Source organism: Pipistrellus kuhlii, unplaced genomic scaffold (assembly GCF_014108245.1).
Source record: "Pipistrellus kuhlii isolate mPipKuh1 unplaced genomic scaffold, mPipKuh1.p scaffold_m20_p_17, whole genome shotgun sequence".
Taxonomy (NCBI): Eukaryota; Metazoa; Chordata; class Mammalia; order Chiroptera; family Vespertilionidae; genus Pipistrellus; species Pipistrellus kuhlii.
Genome location: NW_023425482.1, coordinates 12,502,535 through 12,513,929, shown reverse-complemented (window position 1 = coordinate 12,513,929; position 11,395 = coordinate 12,502,535). Strand labels below are relative to the sequence as shown.

Genomic DNA, 11,395 nt, shown 5'->3' with positions numbered 1-11,395 from the left:
CAATTTGCCCTGGTCCACACAGCTCATAAATGGTAGAGCTGTGATTCACACCTGGGTTGGTTTGATTTCAAAGCCATACCTCTTCTCTGCACCAATGCCACCGATCCTTGAACGAATTAGCTACATCCTTTCCAAAGAGATGCATCATGTTGAGGTCTCAGGCTGAGCAAAGAGGTATCTTTATTGATCTGACTCTGGCTAAGCTTTAGGCACTTGGTGAAGATAGAATTTAAGCCATGGCAAAGCAGACAATGGAGTACCATCCGCCAAGGAGATGTCTAAAAGATCAAGGACATCCAAGGGAGAATCTGCGGGTTCTCTGCCCCCTGGTGCTGTTCAGGTATGTGCTGACTGACTGCCAAGTGGGTTCTGTACCAGGCAGGCACAATAAGGTTTGGGAGGAAATTGACCAAGGGAGGTGAGAAATGCCCTAAATCAAGGAGCTCCCTAAGTTATGATAGATACTAAGCCTTCAGACAATCATTCAACAAATATGTTCTGAGTGCCACATGGTAGAAATTCAAAGTTTAGGGCAACCTCTCCCACAAACACACACACAAAACAAACACACACACAAAACAAAACAAAAAAACACCAACCTTATATCTCATGTCTCTGCAGTGCATAAGATCCTAATTAACTTGACCAAAAGCTCTCCAGGTACATGAAGTTAAACCAAGGTCTCCTCTTGCCCAATATGCCCTGAATCCACTCAAACACTATTCCCTGAGAGCCATCTTTCCTGTGAAACACAATCTTCTAATTTCATGGGGAATTCCTGGACAAGTAAGTAGACAGACCTACTTTTTTTTAGGTTATTCTAAGCCCAAGGCTATTACCATCTTTCATGACATATAAATATGTAAATAGGTATATATATAGATAGATATGATTATATTATATACATTATACTTTAATTCTATAATAATGATCCCACTGTACCATCATCACTACTACTATAATAATTGCAGATACTATTTATTGAGCATCTACTCCGTGCCAATTGCTAGTCTCTGCAAACCACTCCATCTTATTTTATTCGTAGACGCTGCAACTGTGGTATAAAAATCCATAGCCCCTTAGCTGCGGTAAGTATCAGAGTCAGTGTTTGAATCCCGGTCCATCGCCTTCAAGCCCAAGTGGCCTATAGACCAGCAGTGTATGCACATCCAATTGATGCAATGGGTGGATTATTCACAAAGAAAGACTATTTGGCTTCCCACCTAAGCTCTGACCTCAACCTGGTGCCCAGTGCCTCACAGAAACTTGACACATGGTTTCTGTAGGTGCATTTATCCAGTAATATGGCTTCTGCTCCATCGACCCTTTCTCCTGTCCTAGTTGTAAACCAATTTTCAGGTGGCCTCCTTTCCCTGCACTTAGCTTCTAATGGGCATCCCTAGCAATGACTGAAGCTGTGGCTTGTGGTTTTGCTCTTTAAAATGGGGTTATGGGTGGTTTTGTTTTGAATTTCAATGGAGAAGGCCTGACTGCTTTCGTTAGAGTCAGCACTGGGCCAGAAAGCCTGGCCTTGCAAAATGGCTACCCATTCTGGTCAGCAGCAGGCACCCTTAGTAGGAGTTTATGTTGAAACAAAGCATTTAAAATAATTCTTGCCTCGTGTGTTAACTCTTGGTGCCTTTCACCATTCAGCCAAACTAGTTTGAATTTGAGAATATAAGTAATATCACAAAATATGATCACTGGAAAAACTGCTATGAAATTTGCCTATTGATAATATTATATACTAATAATAGAGGCTTGTTTTTGTCAATCCTCACACAAGGATATGTCTTTATTGACTTTAGAGAGAGACAAAGGGAGAGAGAGAACAAGAGAGAAACATCCATGTGAGAGAGAAACATTAATTGGCTGCCTCCTGTCTGTGCCCCAACCTGGGATCAAACCACAAGCTGGGTATGTGCCCTGACAGGGAATCCAATGCCCAAACTTTTGGTGCATGGGACAACACTCCATTTGGTTTTATCACTTCTCTCCCTCCCTACCCCCAAGAAAATTATCTTACTTGTCAGTTTCACAATTATTTTAATAGATGCCTAATAGATCATCTTGCTGGTGGGTCCCCATTTAGAAATTTCTACTACGGGGCCTTTAGATTATTCCTACTGTTTGCTTTTAGAACTAATGGCTCAGCATCTTTATGCAGGCAGTGTTTTCCTTCTCTTAATTTACCTCTACAGCATACATTTGCAGATCTGAAACTATGGGATCCAAGAGCTCCTATTTGGCTCCTGCTGTATACTGCCATGTATGATCTGGAAGGGTTCCAACTAGAAGAACATACAGGTTTTTGTTTTTTAACAACTTCATCAGTGTTGGGTTTTCCCATTTAAATTTTTTACATATTAACTTCTTATTGTCATAACCATTTACTACTATATAAAATACTTCCAGCAGCCAGTCTCTTTATTTAAAGCAGGCGTCTTCAAACTGTGGCCCGCAGAGGAGTCTGATCCGGCCCGCCAGGTTTTTTGGGCAGTGAGCGCAACCGAGGTGTTACAGTAGGAATTAGTAGTTCATATAGTCCGGCCCTCCAGCTGAGGGACCGTGATCTGGCCCCCACTTTAAAAAGTTTGAGGACCCCTGATTTAAAGTATAAGCACTTCAAGTAATGAAAAGCAAGGGCCTAAATCCAAGGCTACTGTATCCAGCAAGGCTGTCATTTAAAATTGAAGGTGAAATAAAAAGATTTTCTGACAATAAAGGTTAAAAGAGTACATTGCCACCAAACAAGCAATGCAAGAAATGTTAAAGGGACTGCTTTAAGAAGTAGAAAAGGAGAGAGATCATAGGCACAAAGAAAAGAAAATGGCAATAAATACCTATAAATAATAACCTTAAATGTAAATTGATTAAATGTTCTAGTCAAAATACATTGAGTGACTGAATGGTTAAGAAAACATGATATATATATATATATATATATATATATATATATATATATGTATGTATGGTCTACAAGAGACCCACCTCAGAACAAAAGATGCTCTCAGTGAAGGGATGGAAAAATATGTCCCATGCAAAAGGAAAGGAAAAAAAAAACAAAAACACTAAATAGCAATACTCATAGCAGACAAAATAGACTTTAAAACAAAAGCCAGAGCAAGAGACAAAGAAGGCCACTTCCCAATACTAAAGGGAATGATTTAACAAGAAAATATAACTCTTATAAACATACATGCATCCAATATAGGAGCGTCCAAGTACATTAAAGAAAACACAAAACTATTTATAGACCTTAAGGGAGACATTGACAGCAATACAGTCAAGTAGGGGACTTTAACACCCCACTGACATCACTGATCTTCCAGACAAAAAATCAACAAGGAAACAGAGGCCTTAAATGACACCCTAGATCAGATGGATCTGATATTTACAGAACATTTCACCCCCAAAGCAACAGGATATACATTCTTCTCAAGTGCACATGAAACATTCTCAGAGGTAAATTACATGTTAGGACACAAAACAAGTCTATATAAATTGAAGAAAACTGATAAAACACCAAGCATCTTCTTGGGTCACAATGGCATGAAGTGAGAAATCAACTATAATTGGGAAAAAAAAAATACCCAAATACATGGAGGTTAAATAGCATGTTATTAAACAATGAATGGGTTACCAATTAGATCAAGCAAGAAATTAAAAACTTCCTGAAAAAAATTAAAATGAATACACAACCACCCCAAATCTGTAGGACACGTTAAAAGCAGTCCTGAGAGGGAAGTTCACAGCACTAAGGCCTACCTCAAGAAACAAGAAAAAGGACTAATAAACTATCTAACCCTACAATTAAATGACTTAGAAAAAGAAGAGGCTAAAAACACAGTACAAAAGATAAATAAATCCAAGAGCTGGTTTTTTAGAAGATAATCAAGATTGATGAACTCCTCGCCAGACTCATCAAGAATCAAAGAGAAAGAACCAAAATACATAAAGTCAGAAATGAAAGAAGTGATATAACAACAGACATCACAGAAATATAAATGATTGTAAGCAAACACTATGAACAACTATATACCAACAAACTGGACAACCTGGGTGAAATGGAAAAATTCCTAGAAACATACAATCTTCCAAATCTCATTCAGGAAGAATCAGAAAACCTGAGTAGGCTAATAACAACTGATGAAATAGAGTTTAAAAACTTCCAACAAAGAAAAGTTCTGGACCAGTTGGATTTACAGTTGAATTTTACCAAACATTCCAAAAAGAACTAACATTTATCCTCTTCAAACTATCTTAAAAAATTCAAGAGGAAGGGACACTTCTAAGCTCTTTTTACAAAACCATTATTATCCTAATTCCAAAATCAGATAAAGACACTACAAAAAAAAAAAAAAATTACAGGCCAATATTCCTGATGAACACAGATACTAAAATCCTCAAAAAAGTTAGCAAATTGGATCCAGCAATATATTAAAAAGATCATACACCATGATCATGTAGGATTTATTCCAGAGATGCAAAACTGGTACAATAGTCACAAATCAATAAATGTGATACATCACATAAACAGATTGAAAGATAAAAACCACATGATCATATCAATACATGCAGAAAAAGCATTGGACAAAATCCAGCACACTCTTTTGATAAAAACTATCAGTAAAGTGGACTAGAGAGATCATACCTCAACATAAAAAAGGCCATATATGGCTGAAACCGGTTTGGCTCAGTGGTAGAAAAGTGGTAGAAGGTCCCAGGAGGTCCCAGGTTCGATTCCGGTCAGGGGCATGTACATTGGTTGTGGGCACATCCCCAGTGGGGGGTGTGCAAGAGGCAGCTGATCGATGTTTCTCTCTCATCGACATTTCTAGCTCTCTCTCTCTCTCCCTTCCTCTCTGTGAACAAAAAACATAAAAAAAGGCCATATATGACAAAGCCAGCATAATACCCAATGGGCAAAAACTAAAGTCATTTCCTTTAAGAATGTGAACAAGACAAGGATGTGCACTTCCACCACTCTTATTCAACATAGTACCGGAAGGCCTAGCCACAGCAATTAGACAAATAAAAGAGATAAAAAGGCATCCAAATTTGAAAAGCAGTAAAACTGTCATTATTAGCAGATGACATGATATTGTACACAGAAACCCTAAGAATCCACCAATAAATTACTGGACATAATTAATTAAGGTAGCAGGATACAAAATCAACATCCAGAAATTAATGGCATTTTTTTTAGGGAATAGCATGAACGCAGTCCCCCACTTCCACAAATTATGCAATCAAGTTTCCCACATTTGGGGAAATTGCAGGGGACAGCACATCATGAGAGCAGTGGATAAGCCTCACTCTGGGAAAACTACCTTCATGATCATGTTCTCTCTCCTGCCAGGTAAGTATCAATGGCATTTTTATACACCAATAATGAACTCTCAGAAAGAGAAACTGAAAAGGCAATCCCATTGTAACAACAACAAAAAACATACTAGGAATAAACTTAATCAAGGAGGTAAAAATATCTGAACCTGGAAAACCTTAGAACATTGCAAAAAGAAATAGATGAAAATACAAACAAATGGAAGCATATACCATGTTCATGGATTGGAAGAATTAACATAATTAAAATGTCTATACCATCCAAAGAAACCTAAATATTCAATGCAATCCCTATTAAAATACCAATTGCATTCTTCACAAAGCCAGAAAAAATACTCCAAAAATTTATATGGAACCATAAAAGACCCTGAATAGCTGCAGCAATCTGGAGAAAGCAGAATGAAGTAGGATGGATCACATTACCAGATATCAAACTATAGTACAAAGCCATTATAACCAAAAAGAGCCTGGTACTGGCACAAGAACAGGCATATAGACTAATGGATCAGAACAGAGACCCCACAAATTGACCCTCACCATTATGGTAGATTAATATTTGACAAAGGAGGCAAGAACTTATGATGGAGTAAAGACAGTCTCTTCAACAAATTGTGCTGTGAAAACTGAACAGACACATGCACAAGGATGAAACTAAACCACCAACTTACACCATACACAAGAATAAACTCAAGATGGATAAAAGACTTAAATGTAAGGCATTAAATAATAAAAATCTTAGAGGAGAACATTGGCAGTAAAATCTTGGACATGTCACATAGCAATATGTTTATGGATACATCTCCTAAGGCAAGGGAAACTAAGGAGAAAATAAATAAATGGGATACATAAAAATAAAAAGCTTCTGCACAGCAAAGGTAACCACCATCAAAGTGAAAAGAGAATCCACTGTATGGAAGGACATATTTGCCAATGACACGTATGATAAGTGTTAATAACCAAAAATATAAAGTACTCATACAACTAAACAAAAGGAAGACAAACAATCCAATTAAAAAATGGGCAGAAGACCTGAATAATCATTTCTTCAAAGAGGACATACAAATGGCCAAGAGACACATGAAAAAATGCTCAAAGTCAGTAATCATCAGAGAAATGCAAATTAAAACCACAATATCACCTCACACCTGTCAGAATGGCTATCATCAAAAAAATCAACTAGTAAGTGCTGATGAGGATGTGGAAAATAGGGAACTGCAGATGGGAATGCAGACTGGTGCAGCCACTATGAAAAGCAGCATGGAGTTTCCTAAAAAAAAAAATTAAAAATGAAACTTCTGTTTGATCCAGAAATCCCACTTCTGGGATTATATCCTAAAAATCCCAAAACACCAATCAGAAAGAATATATGCACCCCTGTGTTCATAGCAGTGTTATTTACAACAGCTAAGATTTGGAAACAGCCAGAGTGCCCATCAGTAGATGAATGGATAAAAAATTGTGATACTTTTACACTATGGAATACTATGCAGCTGTAAAAAAAAAGATGGATCTCTTACTCTTTGGGACAGCATGGATGGACCTGGAAAATATTATGCTAAGTGAAATAAGCCAATACGAGAAAGACAAATACCACATGATCTCACTTATTTGTGGAATTTAATGAACAAATGAACTGACCAACAAAATAAGACCCGAAGCATGGAGGCATGGAACAGACTGGCATACCTCAATGTGGGTTTGCGGGATGAGAAGAGATTAAACCAAAGAACTTACATACTTACATACATAGCCCAGGGACATGGGCCATAGAGTAGTGAAGATCTGGGTGTGGGGGTAAAGACAGGGAGGAGGGGGACACAAGGTAAAGATTAGGGAGATATCAGTAATACTACCAACAATAAAAATATATTTAAAAATAATCATAAAGTATAAGCATTTTCCCACTAGACCAAGTTCACAATTTTAATTCAAGTGACACTTCTGGGTGACTCTACATTTGATCTGGGTAGGAAAAAACCTTCAGGTCAGCCAAGCTACCGCAAGTTCACCACATTGTTCAGTCAGGGGACATCATGGGTTCTGTTCCTTGTCAATCAACAATTATACCACCACTTGGACCCCATCTGAACGCCTTACCCAGACCAGCACCAGCACCCAGCTCGCTGGCACATTTTGGCTTATGCGTTTCCCCCGCTGGCTGCAGCCCTGGCTGCTTTTATGAAATGGGCCACACACTCCTTGAGAGCTGGTCTGTTTACAAGGCCATGCCCTCCTGCCTCTGAGATGTGAGAGAAGAAAAGCTTCCTTCAATTCTCTACACAGGAATATGCAAATAGAGGCCCTGGGTTGGAAGAGGCTCTCTGTCTGCCTCTGGCTGCCCTGATTTCCAGTGGTGCTTGCTGGGTGCTTGTCCTTTTCCTTTGGAACCGGGACAATTTCTCGTCTGAGGCCGGGCATCCAGATGAGGAACCTCACCTTCCTCAGGTGTCACTTCCTGAGTGCCCAGAGGCTGAACTGAAACGCTGGTTTTGTTCATTTACATCTTCAGGCTCTGGAGTTTAAGGCTGCTGTCCCCTTTTCACCCACAAGGACGTTGGAATCCTGGGGCCACCACTTCCTTTGTGATGTTGGCCCAGTAAGTTCATCTCTCTGAGCCCGTGTGCCTGCAAACCACTCTGCCTCTGTGGCTTCTCTCACTCGTTCAACCTCCTCTCTCCCTGTCTTCCTTCCTGTGTACGGACTTGTGTGGCCGCCTCTATAGCTGAACCAATGTGGTTTCCATCAGGAACCTGCCCGGATATGGTTTCATTCTTTCTCCATGTCCTTTCAATACGACCTGTGAGATTCACTCAGTAAAAAAAAGAAAAAAGTCCTACCATTGCATTTAAATAAAGTCAGTCTTAGATATAACTGCTGAAGAATTTTCTTTAAACAAAATGTAGTGTGCTTTTATTAGAAAGTTAAAACGTAAGCTCAGCTTTTGAACGTGGGGGGCAAGGAGGGGAGAAACCAGAAAAGCAAGTATGGCCACTGTCCCACCACTCCAAGACAACCACTAAAGAGTCTGATGTATTTTCTTTACTTTCTTTATTTTAAAATGCATTTGTAGTTTTTACGTTTTAGTTTTATATAGTTGTGACTGCACTCTGTGCACAGTTCTGCATATTTCCAGCTAAAGAAATCCTTGGTAAATCTTGTAATGCCTCTAGAAGCCTGCATTCCGTGAACAGCTATACCATAGTCATTATTTTCTTACTTGGCCAACAAGATGAAACATTTTGAAGTCTCTTGGTCCTTACTAGCAAGAAACTTTTCTGGGGCTGCCCGTGGCTGGTCTTTCTCTCTGCGAGGAGTCTTGTTTGAGAGGAGCATGTGTGTCCTCCCTGCGGTGGGTTTGCTGGGAGGGGTTCATTTCCCCCAGAGACTCTGCCTGTCTGGTTCGTGGCCGGGCAAATCTCACTCAGGGAGGCCCATTCTAGTCCCCGGGTGGGGAATGCTCGTCCCTCTGGAACCAAGACAAGAGAGGGCTGGAACTGTGTGTCAGCAAAACAGAAGAAGGCTGAATGCGGAAGAATCCAGCTACACTCTGGGTCAGCTGGTCTTGCCAGGCTTGCGATTGTGTTCCTTGTTCTGTTGCTGAAGAGCCTCCTGGGGAGGTCTGAAGACATGCGTGGCCATGTTGGTAAAAGTTCAGAATCCTTGACCTGGCTTTCTGAGACGAGGCTCACCCTTAGCCGTGGTCCTGGGGAATTTTACCCGTCATGCCCTAGCCTTTATGATGAAGCCCTTGTTTTCACTTTTATGAGTGGCTACCTTCAAATCCACTTCAAGGAGAGAGGTGGCCACTATATCTTAGATGACTCAGGAAAAAAATTCAGATTATCTTCTTTCCTGAACAAGATTCCAGAACATTCTAGAAGCCTGCATAAATCTCCCATAAATATTCTGAAATCTTCATAGCTTAGACATTCTCAAAATATGGGGTGGGGGGAAACACCCACACACATATACAGAGAAATACCAATATATTATATGTATCCTATTATATTTAATAAAAGCCTAATATGATACTAGTAAGTGTCCAACCATTTGTTCAATCATTCAGCCAGTCACTATGATGTGCACATGCTCCAAATGGCACATCCTCAGCTTGTTGCTGAGGTTCCGCCAATCAGGATTGAGCGAGACGGGCTGGACACACCATGGAGCCCTCCTGCGGTCCCTCCCCAGTCCTAATCCTGCAATGGTGGGGTTCCTCAGCCTGGTCTGTGCCCTCTCACAATCCGGGACCCCTCAGGGGATATTGGAGAGCTGGTTTCAGTCTGATCCCCGCAGGCCAGGCCAAGGGACCCCACCAGTGCACAAATTCATGCACCGGGCTTCTAGTATATAGATAGCCATATACAGCTATCCATATATTTATATCTCTCTCTATATATATATTTAACCTAATTGTAACAAAATATATTATTAGCAGTAATAGGTACTATTTAAAATAAAATCACAATGAGCATTATTAATAAAGCAAACCAGACCCTTTGAAATTCAAGTTCTAACTATTAATTCAATCCCAGCCTGGACAGTTGATGAGAGATGGGGGTGGGGGAGAAGAGAAGGGAGATAAAGAAATAAAGAGAGGGCGAGATGGGGAGAGAGTGTATGTGCTAGCATGTGTGTAAAGGTGTCAGGAACTTTGGAATTCAAAGGCTGCATTAACATACTAATGAATCCAGGAAGTCCCATTATTAAAAACAAATAAACTATTAAACTATGTTTAACCCAAACCCTTTGCACACAGGCCACTGTAGTTAATTTTTTCTTAAGATACCTGTTTACAGAAACAATACCATTCTCTAAGACACAGAGAAATGTTTTTCTTAATAATTAATGATGATGAAAAACTGAGATCAATTTCAAAATCCAACAGTTGGGAGCAGGGCTCTCGGATTATGATGAACTGATACTGAGAAAGAAGTTTAATGGACGGAGATGATGTTTTCTACACATTAGGTGAAACATGCAGGTTATAAATGAGTTTGTAAGGTATGATCCCACTGTTGTTAAACAAATATGTATATTTGTGTTCCTGTACATATAACTGATGTATAAAGAGACAGAGAGAGAGAGAGAGAGAGAGAGAGAGAGAGAGAGAGAGAGAGAGAGAGAGAGAGAGAGAGAGAGAGAGAGAGGACTGAACAGTGTTAATAATGGCTATCTCTGGAAAGAGGAAACGAGGATTGTGTTTTTTCTTTATGCTTACTTAGGTTCCCCACATTTCCTATCATTCCCTGACGCCAGTTTTAAACCAAGGAACACGGGCTGTGATGGTCAGCATGCCCACTGCTCTCCAGGCTGGTGGCAGAGCCATGGCTGACTCCAGTCACACAGAGGCAACGGCTTTCAGGTTCCACAGGAACCGGTGGGGGACGTGGGCTGCATCAGGCCCAGAGAAGAACATTTGAAAAAACAGAAGCACGTAGAGGATTCTGGGCCACTTGATCTCTTTACCTAACCTGGAGGGCTGTGGAAATTACAGCTTTCCTGGCTGTGAGTGTCTAAACACCGCTGCCTGCGGCATGGCCAGGTGAGCATTTAGCAAGAGCTTCCCTCCGCTGGAGTCTGACCTCTGCCAAGGCTGAGAGAGCTTCTCCGGTGGCCCAGCTCCTCACCTCTCCGCCTCGGTGCACTCTGAGCCCTAAGCGTCCACATGCAGCTTTTGTAGAACTTGGGTTGTTTGTGTCCTTAGAGTCCTTTCCACTTTTTGCTTTATTATTGCTTACTAACAGATTTTTTTTTCAAGTATTTTTATTGATTTCATAGAGGTAGGGAGGGGGAGAAGAAGAGATAGAAACATCAGCGATGAGAATCATTGATCAGCTGCCTCCTCCACATCCCCCACAAGGGGCTGAGCCCACAACCTGGGCCTGTGCCCTGACTGGGAATCAAACCATGACCTCCTGGTTCATAGGAGGACACTCAACCACTAAGCCACACCAGCTGGGCATTAACTAAAAGTTTTTAACTATAGGATAAGCTGACATACAGGTTTTGTTTGTGTATTTGATCTCTACTAATGTCAAGTTAAAGA

At 40.4% G+C, this 11,395-nt stretch overlaps 1 protein-coding gene and 1 non-coding gene across 3 annotated transcripts in view; both read right to left on the bottom strand.

Moving 5' to 3' along the window:
* Positions 1–11,395, bottom strand: part of MAF (MAF bZIP transcription factor) — a 343,929-nt gene that overhangs the window by 11,527 nt on the left and 321,007 nt on the right. The gene's annotated exons all lie outside the window — the stretch shown is intronic.
* Positions 5,207–5,370, bottom strand: LOC118721008. Its single transcript, XR_004988590.1, has one exon. It is a non-coding gene; the product is annotated as a U1 spliceosomal RNA (small nuclear RNA).